The 13,909-nt window shown below is 36.0% G+C and overlaps 1 long non-coding RNA gene across 1 annotated transcript; it reads left to right on the top strand.

Moving 5' to 3' along the window:
* The first annotated feature begins 9,768 nt into the window (after window positions 1–9,768).
* Window positions 9,769–13,909, top strand: LOC130052067 (uncharacterized). Its single transcript, XR_008800421.1, has 3 exons — window positions 9,769–10,178; window positions 11,046–11,195; window positions 13,386–13,909. It is a non-coding gene; the product is annotated as an uncharacterized LOC130052067 (long non-coding RNA).

A 13,909-nucleotide genomic window follows, 5' to 3' on the forward strand; every position in this document is an offset into this window, starting at 1 on the left:
AGCATAAGAAAACACACACTTGTAAGGATCACTTGGATAATTTTCATTCTGCCCCCCATCGAAGAAGAGAGGCATATTGGTTTGCACCTGTCGGTTGGTCAGTCGGTAGACCACATGCTGTCCGCTCAATATCTTAAGAACCAATCACTTGATCGTAATTATATTTCATGTGGGGGTTGGTTATGAGTAGAAGAGGACCCCTAGTATTTTTCAGGTCAAAAGGTCAAGGGTCAATCTACTCTGGACATAGGAATATCTTGAGAACCCTTTTGCTTGACAGACATCAAACTTAGTACACTGGTACATCCCAAGGATTAGATGATTCCTATTGATTTTGAGGTCACATGGTCAAGGGTCAAACTGAGCATAGGAATATACTGACCACTCAATGTCTAGAGAACCCTTTGCTTAGTACATCTTTAGGAAAAAATGACCCCTCTTGATTTTGAGGTCACATGCTCAATGGTCAAATGGGACACAGGACAGACATCAAACTTGGTACACTGGTACATCTTCAGGAGAAGATGACTCCTATTAATTTTAAGGTCACATGGTTGAGGGTCAAACTGGACATTGGAATATACTGTCAACTCAATATCTTGAGAAACCTTTGCTTGACAGATATTAGGGCTGTGCGGTGCACCGAATATTTCGGTGCACCGCGATTCATGCCATTCGATTCGATGCACCGATTACAAATTCCGGATTTCGGTTCGGTTCGGTTTAGATTTTACATACACCAAAACAACAAATATGGCGTCCGAGTGATGTGCAGAACATGTGGTTTTTCATGCAACAGAGATTTAAATCACTACTGTGTTGAGCGTAAGCATTTTCGCCACTCAGATACCAACAGAATATGATCCGTAAGATCATTGCAGTTTATCTTTACATGACAAATAGTATTTCTGTCAGTGGTGGAGTGAAATCAACATCGTAGGTAATGACACAGATTTGACAGTTAATATGAGAGCAGTAAATCAATAAAGGAGAGATTTTCAAAGACTCTCTCAATTGATAAAATTGTTGAATTTTTACATATCAATGAAAACAATATCATATACATTTTAGATGCACTATAGATTTGTTTAATAATGCAAAACTTATGCAGCACATTAATATAACAAATCTTAATAGACTAAGACTGTCAGTGTTTTCTTTTTTCTATCAAAGTTATAAAATGCCATTATAAATAGATATGATGTTTACAAATGACGACATATAGTTATATAACTTGAATAAAATGAAATCAAATATGCTACTCATTAAAATTGTTAATTTTTGTGCTGTCATTAGATAAATTGGACCTAACATGAACCGAATCGAAAATAACCGAACCGTGCTGTTCTGAATCGAAACCGAACCGAATCGAGGAAACCCTGAATCGTCCCAGCCCTAACAGATATCAACCTTCATACACTGGTACATCTTAAGGAGAAGATTTGAGGTCAAACTGAACATGGGAATATACTGTCCGTTCAATATCTTGAGAACCCTTTGCTTGACAGACATCAAACTTGGTACACTGGTACATCTTCAGGAGAAGATGACTCCTATTGATTTTGAGGTCACATGGTCAAGGGTCAAACTGGACATATACTGCCCCCTCTATCTTGAGAACCATTTACTTGACAGACATTAAACTTGGTACACTGGTACATCTTTAGGAGGAGATGACCCCTATTGATTTTGAGGTCACGTGGTCAATGGTTGGACATGGTAATATATTGTCTCCTATATTTTAAATATTATTTGCTTGATTGACACCAAACTTTGTACACTGGTACAGCATAAGGAGTACATGACCCCTATTGATTTTCAGGCCACATGGTCAATCCACTCTTGACATTGTCTGCTCAATATTTTGAATTGATACTACTATCAATTAAATGATGTATGTGTATAACCTTTTTTCAATTTTGTACCATGGGGGGCATATGTGTTTTACAATCATCTCGTTTCAAAAAATGTGCAAATATCCAAGTTTATTGTAACATTGCCAAAAGTTCCATAGAAGTCCCAGCCCAGTCTCCAGTCATCTGTAACGTATCTGTATCCTGACAGCCCAGTCTCCAGTCGTCTGTAACATATCTATCCTCGCAGCTCAGTCTCCAGTCGTCTGTAACCTACCTATCCTCACAGCTCGGTATCCAGTCATCTGTAACATATCTATCCTCACAGCTCAGTCTCCAGTCATCTGTAACGTATCTATCCTCACAGCCCAGTCTCCAGTCATCTGTAACCTATCTATCCTCACAGCTCAGTCATCTGTAACGTGTCTATCCTCACAGCCCAGTCTCCAGTCATCTGTAACCTATCTATCCTCACAGCTCAGTCATCTCTAACGTGTCTATCCTCACAGCCCAGTCTCCAGTCATCCGTAACCTATCTATCCTCACAGCCCAGTCTCCAGTCATCTGTAGCCTATCTATCCTCACAGCCCAGTCTCCAATCGTCTGTAACGCATCTGTATCCTCACAGCTCAGTCATATGTATCGTATCTTTATCCTCACAGCCCAGTCTCCAGTCATCTGTAACGTATCTATCCTCACACCCCAATCTCCAGTCGTCTGTAACATATCTATCCTCGCAGCTCAGTCTCCAGTCATCTGTAACCTATCTATCCTCACACCCCAGTCTCCAGTCATCTGTAACGTATCTGTATCCTCACAGCCTAGTCTCCAGTCGTCGGTAACCTATCTATCCTCACAGCTGTCTCCAGTCGTCTGTAACCTATCTGTATCCTCACAGTTTGTCTCCAGTCGTCTGTAACGTATCTGTATCCTCACAGCCTAGTCTCCAGTCGTCGGTAACCTATCTATCCTCACAGCTGTCTCCAGTCGTCTGTAACCTATCTGTATCCTCACAGTTTGTCTCCAGTCGTCTGTAACGTATCTGTATCCTCACAGCCTAGTCTCCAGTCGTCGGTAACCTATCTATCCTCACAGCTGTCTCCAGTCGTCTGTAACCTATCTGTATCCTCACAGTTTGTCTCCAGTCGTCTGTAACGTATCTGTATCCTCACAGCCTAGTCTCCAGTCGTCTGTAACGTATCTGTGTCCTCACAGCCTAGTCTCCAGTCATCTGTAACGTATCTATCCTCACAGCCCAGTCTCCAGTCATCTGTAACGTATCTATCCTCACAGCCCAGTCTCCAGTCATCTGTAACGTATCTATCCTCACAGCCCAGTCTCCAGTCACCTGTAACCTATCTATCCTCACAGCCCAGTCTCCAGTCATTTGTAACCTATCTATCCTCACAGCCCAGTCTCCAGTCATCTGTAACGTGTCTATCCTCACAGCCCAGTCTCCAGTCATCTGTAACCTATCTATCCTCACAGCCCAGTCTCCAGTCATTTGTAACCTATCTATCCTCACAGCCCAGTCTCCAGTCATCTGTAACGTATCTATCCTCACAGCCCAGTCTCCAGTCACCTGTAACCTATCTATCCTCACAGCCCAGTCTCCAGTCATTTGTAACCTATCTATCCTCACAGCCCAGTCTCCAGTCATCTGTAACGTGTCTATCCTCACAGCCCAGTCTCCAGTCATCTGTAACCTATCTATCCTCACAGCCCAGTCTCCAGTCATTTGTAACCTATCTATCCTCACAGCCCAGTCTCCAGTCATCTGTAACCTATCTATCCTCACAGCTCAGTCTCCAGTCGTCTGTAACCTATCTATCCTCACAGCCCAGTCTCCATTCGTCTGTAACGTATCTGTATCCTCACAGCCCAGTCTCCAGTCATCTGTAACCTATCTATCCTCACAGCTCAGTCTCCAGTCGTCTGTAACCTATCTATCCTCACAGCTCAGTCTCCAGTCGTCTGTAACCTATATATCCTCAGCTCAGTCTCCAGTCGTCGGTAACGTGTCTATCCTCTGTGTGATAAACATAAATGGCAGGGTTTCAATGCTGTAGCTTCTAATTATTGAAAATTGTGTCCAAATAGTTAACAGTACCCAAATCTCCAAGAAATGCTAATTTATCTAGATGTAAGACCCAAATTAGACTCGATACAAGTATGTATGTAATTTTTTCCACGCAAATGGATTTAAGTGCCTACTAAAGCTGTGATGACTAAAATCTGCTCACTGCTGTACTATAATTAATAAGAACTTCATCCAATTCTAATGTTACATAATGTCTCGATTAGCATTCTTTTCGGTGCAAAAATGCCAGGCAAGATGGCAAAAATTAAGATAATGCTTACTCTTTCGACTAAAACTTTCATTTTCTTGTAACATTTAGTTGTTTTATAGCTGACTTCTTACAAAGGTCAGCAATATGGAAATTAAAATGTAATTGAGAATCAGGGTAACTTGTGATTCACTACAGTTTCCCTTAAGGTGGGTCCTTAGTCCTGGATTTTTGGGGTTTAGGTAGCATTTTTTTTGTTTGGAATCAATAGATTAACATTCAGAGTAATGAGAAAAGGCAAATTAGTTAAGGATTTCCAGATTTATTTTCATTACAGACACTACTGAAGTAATGTACCCTATGTAGATTTTTATGAAATTCATTGGAAACAGTTATCTGTTGTTATTTTAAAATAAAAACAACAACAAAAATTTTAAATTGCATTTATTTATCAGGAAACATGTCAAGAACTAAAACACATGTCATTTTCACTATGTTCATCAAGTTTTAGTATAATAAGTGCAAAATATTGAATTAGCCTTACTCTCCAAAATGTTGAAAAACAAACAAATATGGACACAATTTCCTTATAGCATGGTTTACATATCATTTTTTCTGGTTATATTAGTAAATGTACATCTGTTATAGTTATTTATGAAAAAAAATCCATACCTTTCCTTAATAATTTCAAATCTATAGCTTCCAGAGTATGTATACCCCCATGAAAACCCTAAGTCTGGTACCATACAACTGAGCTATTCAAAACCACTCATGGATTAAAATTTTATGTAATTTCATGAAAAGACACAGATTATAATTCCTTATCACCTTGGTAAAATGTTTGTGAAAAATATAGGAAATCTATTGCATAATGGACTTGATAAATAATTTAATGAAAACAGAGTTATTGTCCTTGGATTCAATATTTTGAAACGCATAATTGACTATTCAAATATAACTAAGACTTTTGAAATATTTTATGGCTAACAAGATTTTTTACAATGACTATTGAAAAAGACTCCAACAAAATTTATGTTCCAGTCATTAAATTATTGACTTTGCACAATCTTATGACGTCACAGGAGTGTGGAACTACGTTAAATCAAAAGATACTAGTAAATCTAGGTCTCTACTTTTCTTCCCCAGGGACTGAAACTGATCAAAATTTGCTCTTATTGTATTGAGATTGAATCAATTTACGCGTTTATAATAAAAAGGTGGAAAACTCCCCAACTTAAACATGCATCGCTAAAATTGCTGTCCTGAAGACCGAGACCATAGTGTTTAAGGTGGCTCATTACACCCCCCCACCCCCAAAAAAAATTCCCCACCGCAACGCGAAGGGAACAAATACTGGTGTATTTTGGTTCGACAAATTCTACAGGAGTTATGGGACTTTGTTGAATTTGTACTTGCTACACTTGTAAAAGGAACACTTTGTGGACGCAGCTCTTCAGAAACCGCACAACGGATTTTGTTTAAATTTTGTAGGATCGTTAGTCACCATATGTAGTTGATCATATTGCGCCGGCATTTTGATTCGACAAATTTTACAGGATCATGCAGCCGGAGTTATGGGACTTTTGTGCTTCAACTTTTTTGCGGCGGTGGGGGACATATATACATGTATATGGCTACGCTTAGGAATCTTGCATTTAACGTTTTGTTAGAAAACCTCGTTCGAAGCATGAGAGTGATGCAAACTCGATTTTATGTGAACCCCCCCCCCCGAAGATCAAAAAGGTGTTTTGTTTGCTTGAAGAGTCCAAATTTTGCGATGACATGGATATCTAATCGAGCATGCCTAAAAGAATCGGACGATCTAAAAAAAAATTAATGCAACAGTATTTATAAAAAAAAAATAAAAATGAAACGTTTGTAATTATATATATACATTTTTAAAGAAAAAGCATGTCAATTAGAGAATATAATATATACATGACAATGTATTTGAAAACGGAATTGAATTGAAACTGCCAAAATTCAGAAATAACTATACAATTTTTTGAAATTTGAACAAAGCCCGATCGGAATTGTAAAAAAAAAAAAAAAATTATCATCAATTGATGCAAAATGATGTCAGATGGAGTTTTACGAAGAGGCTTACTTTTACAATCGATTGCTGACTCTTACAATTTAAAGGGATAAACTGAACTACAGAAATTGGACCAAAAGATATACAGACCGCTTCAGTAAAAACACCAATCCGATTATTACGTTTATTAATAGAGTATTGTAAACTTTTTAGCAACTCCTATTCTGTCTACATTTGTTCAACACTTTCGCAATGCATAACTCGTATTAATCCATTGCGAATTTACAGTATATCATAAATGTATCATAGCGTGCTCAATATAAGCTGGCGAACACGAATTATCCTGACATTTCTAAATAATGTGTCATCAGCCCTCAAAGTTTAAAAGTTCTCTATATATCACATCTTAGGATCCTGGGGCGCGTTTTACAAAAGAACTTACGACTTACGACCAACTTTACATACTGGAATTTACCAGTTTATTGTATGATCATTCACTCCAAATCCAATTGTTTTTAACAAAAATGTTGAAAATTAAGCCTTAGAAAAGTTTTACTTCATTCATTCAAAGTAATAACTGTGTAATAGAATTTAAGACTTGCGACTTTGTCGTAAGTTGTTTTGTAAAACGGGCCCCTGGCTCCCCTAGGAACAAAGCAACACCCACCCACCCACACACAAACCTACCTTTGAATGGCAGCTCTATATTAGGCGATCAAAAAGGTGAGGGGTAGCTTGTCGAGATATATTTTTTCATAGCCCCTCCCTCTCATTTTGAAAAAAAGTTACGTCCTTGTTCCCCTCTCTTCCGTGTTGAATATCTAGGTCTAAAGGTGTGGACAACCAATACGTGATGTGTAATTGTATGCATGTATATCAATTAATATACACAGTAGAATCAACAATGTTTGTGGCAATTCAATGACTCATGAAAATTGGCCCCCATGAAAAACGATTATTCCCCAGTGTACTAGTATATTCTATACATTATCGATATAAGCATTTGACATGCGCTTGTCCTTTAGAAATGCCATACCCCGTGGATAACCGGATTAGAATGGCTCCTCAATACCCCTTGTTTGTCGTAAGAGGCGACTAAATGGGGCGATCCTTCCGATAAGACTGGAAAAACCCACAGGGGCTCGGTTGTCAAATATTGAAAGTTTTGTATTATTTGTTCCCGAATAATAAATTGAAGTTTTGCATGATTTGTGTCCGAATAATAAATTATATAAATAAAATCCACCACCAAAATCCGCTTTTTTTTTTTAGAGGTTTTAAAAAAGGTGTATCATGTGTACATTACTTTTTTTAATGTACACATGATACACCTTTTTTAAAACCTCTAAAAAAAAAAAGCAGATTTTGGTGGTGGATTTTATTTATATAATTTATTATTCGGGAACAAATAATACAAAACTTTCAATATCTGACAACCGAGCCCCTGTGGAAAAACCAAGGCCCCGTGTGACAAAGAGTGTGGCACGATAAATATCCACCCCTGCTCAAAGTCCGTAAGCGCAGAGCATGGGCCTACACCTTGCAGCCCATCACCGTCAATGATGACGTCTCCATTTGATTCATTGGTTGCTTCCGGGATGTTTCACTCATATTGAGAGGTCACCATCTGTAGGTGAAGTATCACAAAGGTAGACCCGGCCTATATTTAGCGCTCAGCGCCTTAGTAGTGAGGGCTCTTTATTGTGCCAACTCACGGCCAACACATGCCGCGACACGGAAACTCCGTTGTTAAGGTGATACCTGAACGACCCGTGATTCTCGTTTCTAAATGCCGAGCGTTTTGCGAAGTAGCAATCACTACCTATTTTGACAGCTTAGGTTTCTCATATGATTGGAAAATACTCAAAAGGGACGTTAAACAATATTAAATCAATCAATATTAGGTTTGACGTGGCCATGGCACGAACGGGGCTTGAATTCACGACCTCCTGGTTACGAAGCGAACACTCTACTACTGAGCTACCACAATCCCATATGAATGAAAAATTTTCGAGTGGGACATCAAACAACATGAATGCGGTAAAGTCTTTGAATTTTGCAAATACCACTTCCAATTTTTTTCATATTTGGAGTTGGTCCCTTTATATTATAAAAGTCAGCCGTCGATTGTAAAAGTAAGCCTCTTCGTAAAACTCCAATACCCTTATATAATTTGTCAAATCATATTATTTTTCATAGTTGATCATATTGACAAAACTTTGGTAAAGTTTTTAACATAAAAATACTGTTTAATACGGCATATATACCTTTAACAATCGGCCAATATTTTAAAGGTGAGGAACAAAAACCGCCACGAGAACTATCACTTAATTGAGTCTATGTAAAATAATATTTTACACAAAATTCGCAGCATGGGTTCGAGCCCAGACGCTTTGCTTTAAAAAAAAAAAGAAGGGGGGGTGTAGGCCCAGTGATCGACTGAGCCAAGATTATAGATTTTTACAGAGATATATGATAATGTAACATCACTACGCGAGTTTGTTGAAGTTAAAGGGGTTTGAGTAACGAGACTATTCAATCTTCATCCCCTGACCTGCCGTTGACCGAAAGTCTGTAAATCGGAGCTTATTTACTTATAAAATACAGGTTAAAGAGCGGGCCCCTGATAGTTGGAACTTTGATATATATCCACTAAAACTATGAATGTTAACGGGAAATGGCATTGAGATTTCACAAATATAGAATTCAGGAATTATTTCTTATTTAAAATTTAGTGTTTTTATACATTAAAAGGGGGAATAAAAGGGATGCAAACATCATGTGTCCGTAATTAAGAAATACTTTATTTTCACATTGGCTTATCGATTTTATCTTGAACAAACATGAATTTTTTTTTTGCTGATCTGACGCAAACCGGGCTGGGTGCCATCTAAAACATGGCTTCGGGTAGGAGACCCAATATTACATTCTAACGCCTAGATTTTACATTTCAAAACATTTCTCGACCTCGAAGATTGTCCTGTAACATCGACGAAAACTCGTATTTTATTTCTTAATTCCTCCACGATTATTATAGAAATCAAAGAAATGCCGCGTCCATTATTCTCCAACATATGAATCCTGTAAGAGACACAAACTTAAAGAGTAGGACACGGATCCGTGGACATAACAGAGGCGGGATCAGGTGCTTAGGAGGAGTAAGCACCCCCTGTTGACCGGTCACACCCGCCAATCAATAGCGCAGTGATAACATCAAACTTCTACATAAAAAATAAATATATGGGTTAAAAACGTAATACTAAACAAAACCACATCGGTTTGAGACCTTTGACCTGATTAGGTGTTGTGTATTGCCTTTGATTAAAAGGCTTTAAAATGTATATTCTATCTTTATATGACCTAATGTTTTTACACTTCCTGTTTTGCTGATACAAAACTGAAATTTGGTCACTGATAATTTTATTTAATTATAAAAATTAGTCAAATATATTTGATAATGGTTTTTTAATATACTTTTATGTAAAATACTCGAATCTGATTAGTCGGGAGAAGCATTTGAAAAAACATCTTGTTACCCTCTGAGAATAGAAAGCACGAGATCCAGGACCCATATTTACTAAAGTTCGTAGACGTAGACGTAAACGTAGGATTTACATCTGACTTAAGATTAGAGTTACGTACTCGTGAATTGGTATTTACAAAACCGTTCGTAGCCGCAAACGTAACTTACGATGTACGATTGCACGTACGCGTGCGCAGTGGCTATTTTCACTTCGAAGCGTAAAAAGTGTGAATTTGCTCATTTACTTTGAATTCCCTGCGCTACCGCCGCATTATGACGAAAAAGAACACAGAATTTTGTGAGAAAGCAACGAATTTCAACGTATACGTATGCCTGCCAACGGCATGTCGATCAACTGTACCATTATTCAGTGTTGTTTACAAATCCAAATGGAAGGTTCATCAAATTTAACGCATTTGACTTGTGCATGGATCTGCGATGCTGTAGGTGTTCAAAAAGAAGTCGGCATGGACTGACAAGTAAGTTAAGTTGTTTGTGTAGTAATAACCTTAAATGTTTTACCACTGACTACTCGTCACTAGGCCCCTAAATAATGTTAAATTGACTTCAAGGGGATTCAGTACATGACACACATGGTAAAATCACAGTCCCTTATTCATTTTGTTCTCAACCTATGTAGCTGCTATAATGCCTGGATCTTAATTTCTAAATAGTGAGCTCATATACATATGTGTTATTTACAATTTGATATGTGCCCACTATTAACACATTAAGACACAAGCTCATTTGTGTACATGGTAACTTCAAACTTTTGACAATACCACAATTGAAATTCAAAATTATTTATCCCATTTTTTTAATTTCATGACTGGGACAACATCAAAGCAGTATCATAGCTACCTGTACACAAGTACGCACATGCTTTCACATCATTTCGCAAAAAGAAAAACAAGAATATTGGTGAAAAATTAATCTAAAATATACATTATATATACAGGCACTAATTCTAAAATGTGTGATTTGTACGTGCCTCTCTATTGCATGGTTATAAAATATGAAATTATTATTGTTTTAACAATATATACTCTGGGTGAACAGGTAGATAGGATGAATGGACTTGGTACCAGATGAGAACAGTTACAGTCTCTTTTAGCATCATTTCAATTATATTGCTTGTGCACATCCATGTGCAAAACTTTCAGAAAATATTGTGAAACAAAATCGCATTCAAAATTTCAAATACAGTTGTACAACTGTGTGAAGTCAGTGTTAATTTATTTAATGTAGAATAACATTGACTATATATTAATTGGAGATATTAGGTGTGATATACATGTAACATGCACTAGATATCCAAGTTAGCTGACCTCTTTTATTTTTCAAAGGGTCATAAAGGTGGTCAAGAAATAAATTGCCATCAGACAGCAGCATTCCTTGATTTAGATGCATTTCTCTTCATGTCCTCTCCTGAAAGATTTTCCATGATGCCTCAGGGTTAGGATTGGGATGCAAGATGTACAGTACATATATATGATGTAAGTATATCCACTGTTTGTACACATTTAATCATTTCTGTACTTACAAAGTTTTAAAAAATCCAAAACAAATTATGGTACATGATGTAATGATTTTTGTAATGCATTGATGATTAAATCCTTAGGCAAAGATTTAAGAATTAACATACATTTATGAGTTTTTATGATCAAAGTTTGTCCATTTTGCAAGTTTTGTACCTGTCTGTCTAAGCATATCTTCACCTTTTTGGCAAATAGAAATTTAACCAATCTAAGGACATACACTATGTTTCTTTGAAATTATTTTTTATCTCCTCGATATTAAAAATTCTTGCATGATTTCCAAAATAATAGCTGTAATTTTGTCACCAAAATTTTAAATCAACACTCAATAAAAATTGCTCTATATCATATATTTCTGATCAGTAATAACACATGTATTCAGTTATTTGAAACACCTTTTAATCTCAAAGCAAGCAAATGAATATATGTAATTTTGGTGATTAAATAATTATTATCTTGCAAGCCAATAATTCTTCTTTATATATTTCTTTACACTAAAAGCGGTTATCAAATGTACTTTTATTAGGTCACCTGAGTTTACTCAGTAACCTATTGCAATTAGTTTTCATTCGTTGTGCGTTAACAATTGAACATTTTTAACTTCTTAATAACTACCAGTCCAATTCTTTTCAAATTTGGTATGAAGCATCATTGGGACAAGGGGGACCAATTTTCAAAAATCTTCTTATCAAGAAACACACATATATAAGAAAAACTAAATGCATAGTGATGTAGAGCAGGCAGGCCTCTACCAAAATTGTAAATTTCATGATCTCCGAGGTAGGGGTTTTGACCCCAGGGCGGGGCAAATCTTGTTATATAGTGTTTATGTGTATAAAACACTTAAATTACATCTTCTTTAATGCTATTGATACTAAATTGAAACTAAATGGATAGAGCAGGTAGTCTTTTACCAAAATTGTAAATTTGATTTCCCCCAGAGTAAGGGTTTTGACCCCAGGGTGGGGCCAAACTTAGTATATAGTATTTATGTGTAAGTTTGCTGATACTGTATAAAATATAAATGCAGAAAAGGATGTACAAAAAATGGTGAATTTCACAACCCAGGGTTATGACTTTAAGATGAGTCCAAATTAGTCATATCTTTTGATGTTTTCATGTGAATACACCTATTTAAAGCCTTTCATCAGTGTATGCACTTTGAGGGATGTGAAGTTTTAAGAACACATCTTGTTTTATACTGTTGCTGAACATTAGAATATAAATAACAGGAAATTTTTTCTAGATTTCATAGTCCATGGAAGTAATGATACTTTTCCACTAGTATTCAGGTGACCGATAAGGCCTGTGGTCTTCTTGTTAGGTTTCTGTTGTTTGTTTTTTTTATTTTACTAAAGAAATATTTTTATTAGTCAGTAATACATATTCCTTTGCCATTGGGAGATTTTGAGAGATAAAAATGGTTGCCATCACTTTCACAACAAATATGCCCCTTTAAATTTATAATGTTGTACTACCATGTATTATATGTCAGCCTGAGTAGCTTAGTGCAAAGGTACCAGGTTCAATACTCAATTTTGCTAAAGATTTTTCTCACCTTCTTTGCTACAGTAAAATCCCATTCATATACCTTACTGCAGTACATATCAGCTGATTTTACATTTTTACTTGCCACAACCAGGGACTATCAAAATATGTTAACTCTAGACTAATTAAACCTGAGAATTTTGTAGAAAGAAAATAGAATGCAAGTGAATTGTACCTGAAATATCACAAAAATTTATCTTTTATTTATAAACGTGAATGACCTTAACTGAAACTTACCATTCTTGGTTAAAAAGTATTTTTTTCTGGTTTGGAAAGAAGCCAATTTCATTACAAGGAAAATGTTTAATGAAAAAATACTAAAGTTGACCTTGCCTTGGGGTCATTTGAAATCTTTTTCTTAATATGGGCTCTTGGGTTATAAATCATTAAAATTAGAAATTGTAGGTGATACTTAATGATATCTTCCCAGATATGGTGTACGGTAGATAAATATAATGTAAATAAAATCAGTATTATCACAATTTTACAGTTTATTTAACTAACAATTATGTTGCATGTATTTTTCAAGCCTTATGAAATTTGATTGCAGTGTAATGACAGTTGTTTATTTAAATCAGTGTAATACTATTATTTTTCTAGGTCTATGGGTACATTGCTGTATTGGCCTGAAAAATCTTTTGCGAAACCGAGAAATGTTCATCTTCCATTGCCTTGATTGTGTAAAAGGACGAGCAGAGGAATGATTCAAAAATATATGGCAGGATTGAGAATCTAACCCATGACCCGTAGTCTGGTACTCTACCCACTGATCAATCCATGCTGATGGTCCATCTGCTACATTGATGTCATCTTATATATTTATTTATTCATTTATATCATATGGACATTTAAAAATTGACAGTAAAATAAAAAAAAGTTTGATATTCAGCAAAATAAAATTTGTTACAATACATGTTTAAGAAATTAAGTACATGTACATGCATTGTTATGCATACAATTATGTACATGTAATTATATTTGTTAATAGATAACTTTTTAGATGAATTTTCATGTTGTTATTGATATTGACATGTACATGTATTACTTCCATTTCTAGAATGATTTTAACATCTTGATATTAAAAAGATGACATAATAAATAAATCTTAAATATTTGTCAACAAA

The sequence above is a fragment of the Ostrea edulis genome, chromosome 2 (assembly GCF_947568905.1).
Source record: "Ostrea edulis chromosome 2, xbOstEdul1.1, whole genome shotgun sequence".
Classification (NCBI taxonomy): domain Eukaryota; kingdom Metazoa; phylum Mollusca; class Bivalvia; order Ostreida; family Ostreidae; genus Ostrea; species Ostrea edulis.